This window comes from Monopterus albus, unplaced genomic scaffold (genome assembly GCF_001952655.1).
Source record: "Monopterus albus unplaced genomic scaffold, M_albus_1.0 scaffold344.1, whole genome shotgun sequence".
Classification (NCBI taxonomy): Eukaryota; Metazoa; Chordata; class Actinopteri; order Synbranchiformes; family Synbranchidae; genus Monopterus; species Monopterus albus.
The window spans coordinates 270,892-288,085 of record NW_018128224.1 but is presented as its reverse complement, the minus strand read 5'-3'; the positions used below and the strand labels follow the sequence as shown (position 1 = coordinate 288,085).

General features: G+C 39.1%; 1 protein-coding gene across 4 annotated transcripts in view; it reads left to right on the top strand.

Annotated features, from left to right (window-relative positions):
* Positions 1-17,194, top strand: part of lmna (lamin A) — a 34,243-nt gene that overhangs the window by 8,424 nt on the left and 8,625 nt on the right. The window lies entirely within an intron of this gene.

Genomic DNA, 17,194 nt, shown 5'->3' with positions numbered 1-17,194 from the left:
TGTAAGAGCACGGCCACGATGGGTGATGTGTCTGATGTATGGGTGGATAAGATTATTGATATATGTTATGGACTCTCTAGAAAAACAGTACTGCTCAAATAAAAATACATGGGGATATGACAAAAAATCAACTCGTGGCCTCAATATCCTCTCCCGACGTAAATGCAATTCCCAGCTATTTAATTAAGCCTCCTCATCTACAGGATCCTCTATAAATGGACACGCCATTTTGGTCTCTGTGTGACGGAAACATGTGCAATCTATGAATGTACTGAAAGATTAAATGAGGTAGGCCCATTTAAACACCTTTCACTTTAAAAAGGGGCGGAGACCGGAGGAAACTCTGGGTTTCCCGAACAAAACCTGCTCCCAACCAGGTTAGGTTCACAGAGTAAGTTGCCATAGTAACTGACTCTGAGTTTAGATTACCTCTCTTTTTGAAATGGGTTTAATTTACCCCGCTTTCATGGGTTTAAGTTACCTCCGTTTCTGGAACCAAAAACCCAGAGTTTTCCTCATTTCAGGGTTAACAAACTCAGAGTTTCAACAAAACCTCCTTCTTGAAATGGGCCCCAGGTGTGTATTTAGATGAACCTCCTTCTTGAAATGGGCCCCAGGTGGCTCATGATGATGGCACAACAAACACTAGACAGCTAATTTTCATATTATGCTGACTTTTACTTGGTTACCCCTCCCAGGTTTAACAGAACACACAGCAACAGGTGGACTCATCAGTCCAGTTCACATAATGGGACACGTGTTTAGCCCAGATGCACAACACTGCATCTCTTCACACACACGTCTTTGTATGTGTAACTGCTACAAGGAACATATGCTGTCCCCCTGTGGCAGTCTGTCACGCTGGTGGGCCAGAATGACAGCCATTCTCCCCACAGCACTATTTGGCTTTTTAATAACTTTAGACTGTAAATCCATATAACATGGGAAAAGCAGCTGTGGAAGGAATGTGGCACTGTAAAAAAGAACTCTGAACTTACAGCCCAGAGTCATGTATGCAGCCTGAGAAAGAAACTTTTGATACCCTGAGCTACAGAACCACATTCCCAGATTTGGGAAGGTCTTGTTTAGTTGTCTTCCCTTTTAATACCAAAATAGAGCTCCTGTCTAGTGCCTGATGCCCAGCCCAACCTCCAGTGCTGCCGCTGGCTAGGAAGCATTAGCCTATGTGGGGGAACTGGTTCCACAGTACTCCACCCAGTCCAATGAGTTGGTTCATCCTGCTGATGTAGATTTCACTTTATCTTCCTTATATTGTTGCAGAAGACATATACAACTATAGCTATTTTAATATATTAATATCTGGGGCATGCACATGTCTGTATACCTGCTGCACACGCTATCTGAAATCAAAGTTAACACCTTGTTATGGATATTGTCAAGATACGGCGCTTTGAACTGTTTCTTATGGGTTGTAAAGTTTGTCTGATCAGGACGAGACTGAAATGCAGTGGCTCAATTAGTAGACAGCCGAGCCCTTTTCTAGCTCAAGTCTACTTTGAAAACAGAGAGACATGGATTTACCTCAGCTCAGTCTGCCCCACCTGTCGGCCCGATGTGGTTTTTTTTTTTTTTTCATTTTTGCAGTCAGTCTATTACAACCATGTATCAAAAATGAATTAAATAAGTGCTCTGGTAGACAAAACATGGCAGAACATGTCCTGGTGTAGCTGCAGACTGAATCTCAATACAAAGATCCAGCGTTGTACTGTGCATGTTATGTTTTAAAGTTCTTATTCATGGATTGATACAAAATGTTGTGGCCAACTTATGGCATTTGCAGCTATCAGAGAACACAGCAGGAAGTGCACTTATCGTATAACACATTTCCATTTCCTTGATTGGGAATATTGCTTTACCATGTTTTCAGTGTGCATGGACTGTATTAAGTGTTAGTTTTCCCATAAACTACATTTCCTCATCATGTCCCCTGTAAAGCTGTTTTATGACCTTGTTACAGTCTGGAGACTACATTTGCCTTGTGTGTCACATATTTCTATTGTCCTTTCAGAGCTACATAGTAGGCACCGACATTTATGGTCAAAGAAAAAAGACATCGCATACTAGGCAACACATACACTGTGATAAACAGAAACGTCTTTGTGTTTAACCAACCTGTATCATGTGATGACAAAAGGGAAGTACAAGAGGGAGGCCGTGACAAAGTGTTTGCATTGGTGGATGTCATCAAATGTGGTCGAATATTAGTCATAGCTTAAGTTCCAGTGAGCGGAGTTTTTATATTTAACCTGAGGAAATTTTTAAACACATCTCTAAGGATATTATTGGGCTGTGTTTTGGATAGCAGGAGGGCTCATTCAGACTACTCATGTCAAGTTTACTGAGATGAAAATTTTGTCTTTAAAGTCTATTCCTAAAATGGACAAGGCTGCCTGCACTCTTGCATTTAACCATTTGAAATTCCTTTATTTTAAAAGTTAATCTTTCTTTGGAATTCTTTCAATATCAGTGACTAACTTTGCCAAGGGACTGTCATGGTGACAAATAAGAAACCAGTGTGATGCAGGTAACAACATATAGGCTATAATCTGATTTATTCGATTACCCCTGATCAACAGTCCAAAGCGCAAAGATAATTCATTTACTATCACAAAAGACAGAAAAAGCAGAAAATCTTCATACTTCCAAAGTTACAACGAGGATTTGTTTTTAAATTACACAGGAAACAATCGGTTATCAAAATAGGTGCAGACACATTTTTTATTGTTGAATTAATCTGTTTATTGTTTGAGGTCTACAAGAAAAAAAAACATATTAGTACAGCAGATAAAACCTAAGGATATCAGCAGCTTGAAATAAAAATATGTCTGAGTTATGGCATATTATAAGATGCAGCATCCTCTTCCTAACCTCTAAAAGATTTTGCAGACTTGTAAAGACTTAATCCCTGTAACATGCTGTTAGTAGGTCAGAGTAATAAGTGGGATGACAAATGAAGGTTGCCAGATTCCTTGGTCAAGGTATTGTTTGAATGTCAAACATAACCTTGGCAGGTACAGAAAGTAGTTTAAGCCCCACTTATGGAAGCTCAAACTGTGACAACTTGATTTATAACTGACTAACACCATAATTCATTGCCAGCAGGCATTAGGAACAGTCTCCTGGCTGCATTTATCCTGCATTTATCCTTCAACTTCAGTCGACATTGCACCAACAGACCTTACTCACAGCTGAAAGTTTGACTTGTCCTATTAGGAAAAGCACAGGTAGAACTAATTAAATTAACCATTGTTTAATTCCATTTAAGTGGGCCAGCATGCATGGGAGCCTGGAACTACTGTCATTAATTACTGATACTAATTAGACCTGCTTTTCCTGTAATGATGTGTCAAAATGTCTGTTATGAAATGTCTTTTCTTTCTCAAATCCATGTCTGTCATGTCTCTGGCAGCTTCTTGGGTCGATATATAGAGCAGAATTCAAATCTGGTGAAATTAAACAAACTCCATTTATTTTTCAGAACATTAACATTTATTCAAGCTCAGCATCACGAGCACTGCTCCCCAAGGCCAGAGACAGGAAGCAGACCACCATCTGTCCCCACCAGCAGATTTCATCGTGCTACTGCACATCTTTTCTCATGCCGTTTGATCGCAACCTCCTCTGCTCCTCTAGCTGCCTCGGGGGAAACCCCTGTGTTCCCCAGTGATGATCTCAGCTTGTTTTATGTGATGGGAAACAATTGTCTGTCACAGTGAGTCATACCTGGGAAGAGAAGAGCTCAGAGAAGATCCCATGAATTTGGGTTCCATTCAGTATAAATATAAATTGGATCACACAGCTCTCTATGTCACAGTATTAAAGACGTGTTCAAAACTATGATTTGTAATATTACACAGCAGCAGAGGAGAATTTGTGTTTTTCCCCAAAAAAGGAATATTGTCAAAATGAAAAAGTGATTAAATTAAATTTGTCCCACAGTATGGAAAAAGACAAAGATATTAATTTAACAAATGAAGGCTACAGCTAATCGTTATTTTTGTTGATCATGTGGATTATTTTTTGCCAACTGTTTAGTCCAAAAAATGTCAGAAAATAGTGGATAAAGTTTCCCAGAGTACAAGGTTGCATCTTCAGGTGATTTGTTTTGTTTTACCAATTGTCCAAAAGTGTCAGAGATTATGTTTATAATGACATAAAAACGACAAATACACATCTGAAAAGCTGGAACCAGAGAACATTTGGCAGCTTTGATTTGAAAATAAATAGTGGATTCATTATAAAAATGACTGCAGCTAAATTTCCTATATCATTTTAGTAAAGCTCTACCTTTTTGACTTCATTTTGCTTCAGGTACAGTTGATTGATCACAATATGTCATTTGTTATTGTCACTTAGGGGCACACAGCATGTTTAGTGAACTGTCTGTTCATAGCAGCACCAGGGTTTATGCTCCTTTCTTCCAGCAGATATCCTGTACTATAGGTAATTTCAGTAGGTGCTATAAGGCCTGGTGAGTGAACTGTCTGGTGACAGTTTGTTCTTTCAGCCTCTAAAGGAATCCTTTGCAATGGAAAACAGATGTGGCAGGCCTTAAATGTGCTTGGACGTCTCTCCTGGTGTGCATTGAGAAAGTTGGTTTTGGACTTCAGTGGACCAGAACTTGGTACTGAGCAGAGGTTTTGGCAGACTGATATATTGTGTGTGTGTGTGTTAGAGTGGAGTAGAATTAGTTTCCATAGGGCCCTCCGAGCCAGCCAAGCCCTCGATGAGTCACTTGCGCATGAACAGGATAAATCACTTTAAGATGGTGGGATTCTGCAGAGCCTCCCTCCCCTCTCACTTGCTCACTTTCTCTGCTCCGGAACCCTCTGATTGGGAATTGGATAAGATCAGTGCACCGAAAACCCCGACCATTCCATTCCCATCTGGTTAGTTTTGTAACGGTTATGAAACAAGTTTGAGTGTATTGGGATGTTTGGAGCAGCTCTTCTAAAAAGGGCACAGAGTTTTGAGAAGGAGCTCATTCAACCTTCAGTCAGTCTGAGACATCTTGATGTTGATGTTCTGCATCAATTCTTGTTTATTCAGACCAAGGAAATCTGATTAGGATTCAAGTTTTTACAGTTTGACAGGGTTCCTCATCAGTTTCACTTCTGTCATCTTTTGTTGAGGTTTTTGTGAAGATCTTGATTAGTATCTTTTAAATCGGTAGTACTTGTATTTTACCTATGCTACTTTACCGTTTTCCTATTGTTTCAGCTGCACAGCTGAAATTATAGTTTCTTTTTTTATACCCACACACTTCTCCCCCCTACACGTACTCTCTGGCAGAGCAAGTATTTGTTGTGCAAATTTTTTCTTAACTTGTTGCGAGCTGGGTGGGGTTTGCCACCAAGAACAGTACCGCGTGCCAGGGTTCAGACAATCACAGGAAGTATGTAAAAGTCAGTACTGCGTTATTTTCAGTTTTACAGTTCACCTGAGGCTTATGTGAAATATCTTTTGTTCCTTATGTGTGGAGACCTGTACTCGCCGCCCAGCTCTCCTGTGTTTCCTTTATGTCTGTATGCTATGCCAGTCTATTTTGGCTTTGCACGAGAGCACCCGGTTGTCAGCCTTTTCCATAATCGCAACTTGGTCATGCTCCAAGCATCCAATTCAGTTTTTACCTCAAAGTCCAGCACAAGCTGAACAATGCTGACCAAAAATCATCACATGCTCATAAAGGCCCCATGGGTTTTGGTTAGCTTAAAGCTAACATTAGCAGCACACTCAGGTTTCCGCCCATGGAATTTTCAATACAAGTCAGTGCAGCTGGAAAAAAACACAGTTTCTCATTAGAGGGAGGCTAAAACACAACCTATTGTTAGCACATAGAACTGGAGTGAGTGTGGTGACAATGGGAGTTTTTGCCTTAAAGCAAATGGGAATTAATCTCAAGGATACAAACTGACCAGAATTAAGTGAATTGCCAACTGATAAAGTAAAACTGATGTGATGGGTACAGTGTCATTTTTTTTACTTCTCTCTTCTGCCTATAAGATATTCTCATAATTGCACTGTTTGCACTTTCTTGGTTTTCTGCATAAATAGGTCACAAAATGTGAGCTGACCTTCACCAAAGTAATAAACATCATCAAACACACTATTTCTAAGCTGATAAAACACAAACAGTCATGATCTTTCATGTTTTTATTGAATACACCCAATAAACATACAAAGTGATGGTGGAAAAAGTAATGGCAACAGTATTTTAAAAAAAGGTCTGAACCACCTTTGGCAGCTATAACCTGAAAGTTCTGCAGGTCTAATCCATAGCCACAGGAAGCACTTGCTTGAGGCTATAACTGCCAAAGGTGGTTCAGCCCGTTATTAAAACACTGTTTCCATTACTTTTTCCACTATCAGTTCTCTGTTTAATGAGTGTCTTTATTAAAGACATGAAAAATCATGACTTTGTTTTTTATTGGCTTAGAAATATTGTGTTTGTTGATATTTGTGACTTTGGTGAAGATCAGCTCATATTTTGTGACCAATGTATGCAGAAAACCACAAAGTACAAACAGTGGCATTACTTTTTCTTGCCACTGTACCTGAAGCATAACTGTTAAGGCAATGCAGTCGAACCTGTTACCAAAAAGATTTTTTTTTCTTTTTGTGGCTTCAGGCTCAATTGTTTTTCAGTTCCAACTGTTCACATGCACTGTATGTTTGTCGGGTTAGCATCTTATCTTGACTGATCGCTACCATTCCTAATGTTTACTCGCGTGTTTTCATTTTTGTTATAACAGTATATAATCAGAAAATGAAAGGGTGGCATGTCCAGGTGCTGCAGATAGTCTGGTTCAGTGCCAGTGAAAAGTACCCTATAAACTAACACAAAGACCAGACAATGCGAATTTGACTCAGTCACTGATGAATCATCAACTGATCATGCTTTAGGGAACAAAGTCTGTTTCAAATGGCTTCTGATGTCTGTAGACACACTCGCACACAGGCGTTATCAGTGGGTGGGACGCCTTTCTCTTTCATTACTTAGTGACTGACACTGTGTTTAAGGAACTGTATTAACAAATGCAAATTTTTGTCGGCATGAATAGGACAAAAAGAGTGCTTGTAATTATTTCCAATTTACAGAGTTGTTTTTTTTTTGGTGACAGATCAAAGAAAACCACGAGTCTAACATGGGAGAACATTGCCAGCATTCCCTCCCCGTTTGCCTTGTCAGAAGTCGACTCCCTGAAACCTATCAGCCATGGTCGACATTTGCTTTGCTTTAAAGCTAGAAACAGCAGGCACTCTGTTCCCGTCCGCAACACGTGGATCTGTACTGGTGGCCTCTGGCAAAGGCGACATTGTTGTCAGTTTCTGGTGATTTATCACACACATGTACATGAACAGTCCCTGGTATTGTGGTCTTTATCCTAGAAGAGACGGAGGAAAGGCTCATGTGCCAGCCTGTTTCTTTTACTGCATATTTTTGTGAGTTGCACAACACATTTGGAAAAGCAGAGCTTACTTGAACTAGTGTGTTTCATAGTTTTTGCATCATTGCTGACAGTCCAGTCTGTGCTTGAGACTGCTGTGACACTGTTCACGTCTGTTTGTGTGTGGATATAATTATCTACACATGTATGTGTTTTGCTTTGTGCTATCATTACTACAGTTCATAAAGTTTTCAGTAGTCTTTTATCTGTTGGTTAAGATAGTTCTACACTGCATTTGCATTTACAGAAAAGATTAGTTAATTGATTAGTCCATTAAATGTAAATTAACAATTTTTATATAAAATTGTCATCAAGAAATAAGACCAGCTGCACATTCACTCCAAGTTTTTACTTATGAGCCTTTGCTATTTTTCTCTGTTTTTATTACAGTAAATGATTGTGCAAAAAGTAGATTTTTACAAAAAAGTTGCTGTACAAGTTTTTTTTACTGTTTGCACTCTTTCTACAAGAAAACCTATTGTCACACTTATATTGGGATCTTAAAATTGATTACACTGCTAGAAGCTTTATCCTTTTAAATTACATATTGTTTGTCAAAACTGGATTGGTCAAAAAAGGATTAGGCCAGATCTTGTCCCAGTTAAGTTGAACTCCACTTTGGCCATTGTTTAAGCAATAAAATGAGTAGTGGAAAAATGTTTGAACAATACAAGAAATTTGCAGGCAATGCTATCACATCACATTGTTTGAATAAAGACTTTCTATGAATCAAAAAATAGTTTCTAGATTAACTGCTGATGATAATTTTTTTTATTTTTTTTATTGTAACAGCCTGTTAACACAGTGTCATACTGTACTCTGGCATAATTTTCAGGTGCCAGTTCTATTTCTGGTTCCTTGTGTTTGTTTACTAAAACCCCATTATTCTGCTTTCCTCTTAGTCATCTTTTCCCTCCACTGTTTTCCACATAAAGCCAGTTTGGAAATGGCTAAATTAAACACAGTGAGGCTAGAAGAATGAAAGGTGGGCTATAATTGCAGAAGGGAACATTTTCGACAACCTGTAGGGAATTTGGAACCCCCCCCCATGTTCAAGTAGAGTCAGTGGGGAAACTCCATCCACACATGCCCACATGTTTGCCAGGGGGTGGGGTGGGGGTGTTTACATAGTAGCATACTGTATTTATGAAAATGTACTTATATTGCATGCCAGAGAAATTCTTCGAGTTGTCCTACAGGAAATGAATAGTCATAAAGAGCTCCATACAGAAAGTCGCTGAATTGAACAAGCAGACAAGGAAAACCTTGGAGAGTGAAATAAATGAGATAACCCCCATGGTCCTCCACAGCTTCAGCAGATGTGCCCTTGTGCAAAGCTCTGACCCCCCCACTGCTGCAGGGGAGCTGGCCTGTAAACACTGCAAGGCTGCAGCAGTAGTGGGCAGCTCCCAGGTGTCACTGTGTGTATGCGGGCTGCTCTATCCCCTACAGCTACTTTGATTTTTCTATGCAGGTACTACCATAAACAGGAATATGATTAATTTTACTTGTGGAATCAGTGAGAATAATTAAGAATCTTTTAAAAAAATCAGCTTACCAAAATTACTTGCAGATAAAATTGGCTTTGATTTGCTCTTTGAGATATTTATTTTTGAGATTTCTGCTGCTACTTTTAGTAAAATGGTGGTGGTTTGAATTCAGTTTTAAAAGATTATCAGAAACATCTCTCTCCAGAAACACTGTTCTTGCTACTTTTGATAAATTAAAACTCTCGACTGTTTCTTGTGCGCACTGCAAATGAAGTTTCATTCACCTCCATTGAATTGGGATGGTACAGAAATCTCTGGGACGATTATCTCAACCCCAAAGCTTGGGCAAATAAAACCATGGCTAGATGCCTCTAAAGTTATGCAAGGAAATATTTGTTTTTTGTATAACCTGGGTGAATTGGTGTTTTTAAACCATATCAAACCAGACCAGCAGACTACAATTAAATGACCCTCGGTAATGAGCGCATAGATTTGGTTTGCAAAGTAGGAAAAGCAGAGGAAATGCATCTTGATACTCTATTACTGCAAAGCTCAGACACTGAAGCCGTGAAGTCTCGTGTGTTTTATGTTTGGCAGTCTGGTAGAGTAGCTATGAAAAATATTTTAGAGAAACATTTGACTTAGGACTTGCATTAGTTAAATAAATTCTCAGTAGTATGTTAAAAGTTTAATTGGTAGGTGTTGTTTTAGTCCTTGATGCTGGTTAGCTACTTGGCATTAGAGCTCCCAAGGTCTCGTATAACCCACTTATTCCTGTGTGGCTGCAGTACCTCATCTGCTATATCTTGTAGAAATTATGGCTTGCTCTCTCCTTAAGAAGTGTAGAAAAAGCATACTCTGTCACTCTTGAAATATTTTGAAAATCTCCACAGAAAGGTCTGTGCCTATTTTCCACTGCGTCCGCAGCATGGTGGAAATGGCATACTACCAGGCCTGACGACAAGGCCCTGGTTGCCATGGTAACGGCATATCAAAACAGGGGGGAGAGTGGGCTTTTTTTCTCTCTCTCTTTCACTTCACGAGGCGGGGTTTGTTTCTCGTTACTGGGATGGACAAAGATAGCTATGAGTCATCCTTGAGGCCGGGAGCCCAGCCAACACATTCCTCCTCAGATTTCTCGTCTCTATTATTCCCCTGTCTTTCTCTTTTTCTTTTTGTCTTTTTCTTTTCACATTTCCATTTCACACTCTCTTCCAGCGTCCCCTCCTCTTCCCCATCTCACACTGTCTTTGTCCAGTAGCTCCCATTTTGTCTCTGTGCCTCAAACTGTGTAATTTACTCTATTTGCTCTGGAACAAAATGCCTTAAAAAGCTTTGATATTGCATCTGAAAAGGGCAGAATGATGTTATAAACCTTTATTTTTCAGTAATTTTTTCTGTCAAGAGTGCAGACATTTGTGTGTGGGAGGAAAGTAGGCATGACAAATAAGGCAAGCGGTCTGCACTCAACAAAGCTTAGCAAAATGACACTTTTCTGTTTTGAGTTCCCTTTCTGTGCACAACATACTGTATAATGTATAGCTTTGCCCTTTTGGCACAAAGATCTCTGTTTAAAAGCTTAGAAATGACTGCTGCCCTAATTTACTTGCTATAGAGTTCCCTTGTCTTGATGAAACAGTCTGGCATTTTTTAAATTTTATTCACAAATAATTTCCCAAATGTAATCAGCACTTGTTTGCTTGCAGCCTTTTTCAATACCACATTTGTCAGCCTCATGCTGACTGTGAATTGTATTATAAATATTAAGTCGGGTTCTTCATAAAATATCTGAAAAGTGCTCAACACGTCCTGACCGCGGGCTGTGAGACTTCGGTAGAACATCATGTAAACAAAGTCGGAGGATATTTATGCTGAGTGTCTCTAATTACACAGTTCATACTACTTTTGTTTAAACAGCTAGTATCATGCAAAAGCTTGTACACCCTGCAATGAATTATGTAAATACTATACCATATGGGAACATGTATGCAGGATGTGCATGTGCTGCTGTAAACATCTCATAACACAATGTCATGCAAATATATATATATATATATATATAATATGCTCACACACATACAGTGTACACAGTTGTACTTATCCTGCACTGTGGTACACATTCATTTTGCATTCCACACTCCCACTCATGTACAGTGTTCAACGGTCTCAGACATACACAAATACACCCACATAAGTGTACATAGAGAATTAGGAACACACACACACACACACACACACACACACACACACACACACCTCCTGTTGGCCACTATACTGTTGTATGGCAACATCCAGGAACAGCATCCTGGAAATGTCAGAAACAAAGAAAACAGTGGAGTCCCATTATTGTAGCCAGTAGTCATTATTATGATGTTTTTGCTGATTGATTTGCTGCTGATTACAGATTAAATTTTTCAGAATAGAATACATCATTAGTGTTTAAAATATCTCAGGTTTAATTTATTAGTTTGTTAATGTTGTTAGTTTTAATTAGAAAGAAGGCATTTATGTTGCATCCCAGGAGCCACTGGGCCTACACTAGTAACTGCAAAGCTAAGTTTAAGTTTCAAATCTGCCCCACAACCACCTTTTAAATCAACAGATTCAGATGTGGTATTTAAATAAATGCGGTGGCATTACATTCATTCACATGAAGACTGATCCAGCATCCCTTGTTGGTTCAGAACATTTTTGTCACGTTTTGAGATGACCATTTGATTCCACACTGCTCTTGCTGATTTGGAAAAACAATTACAGTACTTTGTTACTATTTGTTGCAGATTTTTTTTCATTTGAAAACTCAACCTGTTAACACAGAAATGTTGTGATAGCAATGTTGTTGAGAACCAAATGACCAGACTTCATCACTATATTATGAAAAAGTCTTGAGCTGCTTCCTGTTGTGTGAATTTACACTAGGAGTGTACTGTGTGCACCAGTGTGCATTAGAAATGGTTAATGTGTTTACTAATGCCAGTCTCTTCGGTGCCTGAAGAGCACCTACACTACCTAGAGATGGAGCTATACTCCAAACTGAATCAAATGGAACAGAATAAATGTCATGTTTATGACCAAACTTGAGCTCAGCAGCTGCAGTGTTGCAGGCTGCCACTTGATCTTCTTTATAGTTTTGCTCAAAGCCCCTGATTTAAAAAACAAAAAAGCCTGAGAATACAGTTTCTGGGACTTTGCTGCAGTTCAGTTCTTTTGGGCAATTGTAATTCAACCTGTACATGCTCCCTTTAGGTCAAATCATAAATAATAATGTTGATTATCACAGCTATGCAGACAACAGTCAGATTTGCTTTTTCACCACTTGACTATGTTCCCCTGGCCTCGTTCTTATCAGTGCTTAGACAAAGTAATTAGCTAGATGTATAGTCATTAAAGTTCCCTCAATTAAATAAAGATGAGAGACAAATCCTTTTATTTGGCAACAAGACGTTCTTGCTCAGCTTGATTCCAGAGCTATAAAAATGAAAATTCAAGAAGTCTTGGTATCTTAAACGACTCAGATCAGAGCTTCAGCGGCCACACCAAGGCCATGACTAAACCAGCATTTTATCATCTCAAACAAATAGCGAGACTCAGAGGTCTCATGTCCAGGCAAGAAGAGAAATTCATCCATGGCTTCATTTCCAGCAGGGTGAGAAATTGTAACAGTATCTCGTCTGGTCTTCTGAAAGAGACAGTGTTTTGACAACTTCAGCTCATTCAAAACACTGCTGCCAGAGTTTTAACAAGAACCAGGAGAAATGAGTGCATTGCTCCTGATCTTAAATCCTTACACTGGCTACCAGTTACCTACAGAATATATTTTAAAGTGCTACTCCTTGTTTATAAATCAATCAGTGGGGGCATAGTACTTTTGAGTTCCTTGATGAATATACAGTAAATGCAGCAGAGCTCTTTTAGCTAGTAGCCAGAACCAAACAGGGTGAAGCTACTATGCTACATAGAGAGATAAACAATGTCTTGATGATCATAAATGTGCCCCAACTCGAGCCATCTAGTGCTATCATAACATTCAAACTTTAATTTGTCCAATACTTTGGTTTAGTTGGAAAAATAAAATTCCCATCAGCCTCATTCATACAGTACTTTGATTAGTGCTAATTAGCATATGTTAGTGTGCTAACATGCTGAATTGTGTTGGTGAACATGGGATATATCTCATGTCTTTTATAAGACTTTTCCTACGTCCTCAGTCTAACCAGAAGCTGTTTAGGACAACCAAAGATGTAGGCCGTTCCAAATATATTGACTGAGGACCAAGGAGAGAGGACCGACTAAAGTGCTGGAGGAGCCATGGCCGAGGAAACACGAGACCAGTTTTATGTGAACTGACATACCCCTTTATCATAAATCAGTTGGTGATTGGACACTCCAGATGAAGAATCTTAGGAAAGGACATCTCATGTTGTTAATAATGTTTTTCTAATGTTTTTCTATGTGGACAGGACTAAGACACAAGCAAAGACGCACATGAGGCAACACATGAGGGAACAGCTGTGCTTATAAGAGATCTGGGATGTACCCATGGTTAACTCTAACATGATCATTGTGAGCATATGAGCCTGCCTACAGGACTCGGGGGTCTCACAGAGCTGCTACCAGCAAACTGGTATTTTTTTTTTTTTTTTTTTTTTTTTAAACTGAATAGCTCTTTGTTTTCATAGTTCAAGCCTCCACTCCCTGTGTGATGTAATTGGTATATCTCACAGGGGCAACTTGGGCTGAAACCACAGTAATGTAAGGAGTTTCTATTAAAAGCATTCAGCAAATTGTTAAACTGCAAGGCACTCTGCAGCAAGGTATTCTCTCTGTCTTAATACCACATTTGTGTGTGAAGAAAATGCTAATAGTCAAGCAGCATGTCAATATACCACAGCCAATTCTGTCCATTAGTTCACTATTGGAGCTGATCCACAGGGCCCATTAGCACTAATGAACATCACAGCAGCCATCACACACACACACACACACACACACACACTTAGCATTCATCTGTCCACAGAATGAGAATGTTTCATTGAAATGACTTTGTCCCAACAAAGAGCTGCAAGCTTCAAGTAAAGTTTCTTTCGAGTTGTAAACAATTGTGAATATGTGTGTACACATCATTAATGCATTCACACTTTACAAACCAGCTCAGTAAAATGAAACAAATCTTTCTTTGTCTCTCTTTCAATACACAGACCTGTTCAGGTTTATTATTAGAGTCCATAATGTGTTCATGAGCAGCATTGTGGTGAATTTAAAATGTTCCAATATAACAACAGCAGCCTTGGAAAATGAAGTTTCATTACACCCACACCTATGTAGAGTTATACAAACCTTGGTGAACATGGCCCAAGCAGATGTGGTTAAATGCTGTTACAAGGTACGTTATTAAAACCTTGTACAGCAGTAACCATGTGTGATTTTACCTCTGTCAGTCATTTGTCCCAATCATTAACATATTGGCTAGTTAATGGACACAGTGTCACCACTTCCCTCCACTATGCAGAAATGAAGCCTGTAGCAAATATCAGGAATACAGCAGGTGCCATTCTGACACCTGATAGTGGTTGGGTGACGTATTAGGCCGTGTATCAAAGCTGTCAAATCATCTGAAATATGCCCGGTTTATAACTAAAATCAAATAACTAATTAAAAACAAACCTACCAGAAAAATGACCACTTATACACAAATCAGAGTGATCATATCTACCAGAAACCATCGAGGCGACCTCTGGAAAAAAATTATTAGAATTGTACTTTGTGTTTGTTTTTTTTTTCTGACTCATGCCTCATACACTAACATGGAGGTGAGATTTATGACCTATACGGCAACCAGCCACCAGGGGGTGATCGAATCGAAGTGGCTTCACTTTTGGGAGCTCTTGGCCTGTCAGTCGTTTTTATAGTTTATGGTTCTGATTGATGGTTGATATGTTTGTACGTAGCGATGGGCCGATACAATTTCGATACAAAACTGCTGATTCAGAAACAAGAGCTCTTTCATTGCAATAAAACAATCAACATTAATAAACAAAATATTAAATATGAGTAATGATGCACACAATATAAGTAGCTGTCTTGCGTTTCAGCATTTCCGGACTAAAATGCCTCCAAACAGAAGACTTTCATGTTTCAGTGTCTGAGCTAAAGTATTATAACAAAAGTTGGCTACTAAAAATTGTTTCTACCTTTTTACTATGAGGTACTTGGCATGATCCTGTTGTGTTCATGTGTGTTACAAATGCAACACATATAAATGTTTTGCAAGGTTTCTCCAACCAGCTGATGACTGCACATACAGAGGTGAATGAATATCTGGTCCCAACAGTTCAGGGCTATGGAAAAGGTTGAAACTTTGTAGAAACTCTACACTTAGTTGCCAGTTTATTAGGTACACCTAGTAAGGACTAATGCAGTGTTTTAGTTTCCAGTACCATATTTGCTGCATTTTCCATTTTATTCAAGAAGGTGGGCAAAACATTTAAAGCAAGTTTCTGTTTAGCATAATACAATTCAAGAGCACTACAGACTGCAGTCTCAAACTGAATCAGAAGTTGAATTAAGAACTCTCTCAAACAGAAACTGAGCATGATAAATTTCATTAGAGTATAGTTTATAGAGTAGTCAGGTGTACCTAATAATTTGATAACTATATATAATCAGTTGTAGCATTTAGAGAAGATGTCTGATCAAGTGTGAGTAAATTTAGAAAAGTGATTGTGAGCCACTGTGATGAGGATGTCTGTGCCGTCTCATATTTTAGTGTGCATTGACAGCCATGATGCGTATTTGATCTGGATCCACTTAAACACTGGGCTGTCCTTTTTTTTTTTTTTTTTTTAATCTGAACAATGAGCAGCCTGTGAGGTTTTCATATAATTACCCACTTGTACATCTGTAAAAGATCAGGGATATGTTTTATGTTTTGTGGACATGAAAGACTCTGCTCGTTTTTCAGCTTTTTTTTTACTTTTGTGTTCATCCCTGAACAACACAGCCATATAGCTCTGCTGTTATCTTGGCTCTTCGTCCTGATTCTTTTTAGGAAGCACAAGTGCATTTTCATGCATCAGAAGACTTGCTGGTGTTGGTCGAATGCAGTAATAGATATCGATTCCTGTAACATAAACCAAAAAAAATATTACAGTTTCATTTATGAGGTAATGGCTTATGAATGGATTCTGTCTTAGTTGTAAATCATCATTCAGCTGTGGAGTAACTATCTTGCTGAGTGGGTTAGCGTATCTGTACCTCACTCTTCCTGCTTGTACTGTACTGACTGGCTACGGCTGGCGGTGACCACAGGACTGTGAGGTCTGTGTGAGCAGCCTGGAAGCCATCTCCCCCAGCAGATGGCCATTATTAGTGACAATGAAGACTACCTCGCAAGGCCAAATAGAATAACTGGGAGCTCATTTCCCTCTCGACTGTGCATGAACCACCTATACTGCTAACATTCTCTTTCCACTGGGATTGTATTCTGTTTTTCCATAAACACATCCAGGGTTTTTCCTTTTAACCAGTACTCTAAATTGGTTCCTGTTAGAGGAGAGGTGGCGCACACATGCACAAGCACATGTGCAGGAAACATGAATTCTCTTAATTCAGCACAGGTTCCCCTGGGATAGAACTTGGGCTCTTATTCAGCAGCATGTTGATGTGTTGGCCTTGGTTCAGTTGACACAAACAGTGGACGACTGCTGCACACACTGCATGTACAATGGCAGTTTGTGTCATGCACAGCATCTGTCACTGAAGTACAGTTACCCACCGCTCATCAAGTTTCACTTTAAGCTGAAATAAAGGGATGTGTTTCCACAAGCATTAGCACAACTTGAATAGTGACTAAAATCTTTTGTCATGATTCAGGTTACAAGCCCCCCCCCCCATGGTAACTTTATCTGTAAAGCATCTTTCAGACTCAGAGGAAAGTCACTGCTGTATAAAGGGCATGGAAACAGATTAGAATATTTTGAAAATGCAATGAAAGGAAAAAATCAGTTTAAAAAGGTGGGCACTGTTAGGACAGCCATATTTAATATTTACACTTCCATGGGATTTTTAAAAGCTCATGAAATAAATTGTACAGTTCCAAACAATACAAATAACCAGTTCCACAAGTAAAACTAATTTCTTTGATATGTCAGTAAAAACAATACCAAAAAATGCAGACAGGCTGCATTGCCACAGAGACAGCCACGACAAACACTGACACTCACCACACGCGAGCTG